Source organism: Lithobates pipiens, unplaced genomic scaffold, assembly GCF_037356315.1.
Source record: "Lithobates pipiens isolate NorthernLeopardFrog02 unplaced genomic scaffold, aLitPip1_a1.2 Scaffold_18, whole genome shotgun sequence".
Lineage (NCBI taxonomy): Eukaryota > Metazoa > Chordata > Amphibia > Anura > Ranidae > Lithobates > Lithobates pipiens.
The window spans coordinates 572086642-572086966 of NW_027507758.1; the positions used below are offsets into that span (position 1 = coordinate 572086642).

Consider the following 325-nt stretch of genomic DNA (forward strand, 5'->3'; position numbering starts at 1 on the left):
TGGAGATGCCGGGGATTGAACCCGGGGCCTCATACATGCAAAGCATGCGCTCTACCACTGAGCTACATCCCCTTACAGGAAACAGTTAAAAAAATATATAACAAAAGACCAAACTTGAAGGACAAGTTGCTAATTACAGAAATGAGATGTTTTTGGATCAATATTCTGCTATACATGTTGTGTAACTTGTGTGACTTGAGTAACTTTTGACATACTACATCCAAACATGAAAAACCTGCCTTAGGCTCCACTCCGTGTGTAATATAACAGAGTTGTTTGAACATGTCTGGAGACACTCCAGGGACACCATACAACAATTGCAAAA

At 40.3% G+C, this 325-nt stretch overlaps 1 non-coding gene across 1 annotated transcript; it reads right to left on the reverse strand.

Annotated features, from left to right (window-relative positions):
* On the reverse strand, positions 1–72 carry TRNAA-UGC (transfer RNA alanine (anticodon UGC)). The gene has a single exon. It is a non-coding gene; the product is annotated as a tRNA-Ala (tRNA).
* Between the last annotated feature and the right edge of the window lie 253 nt (positions 73–325).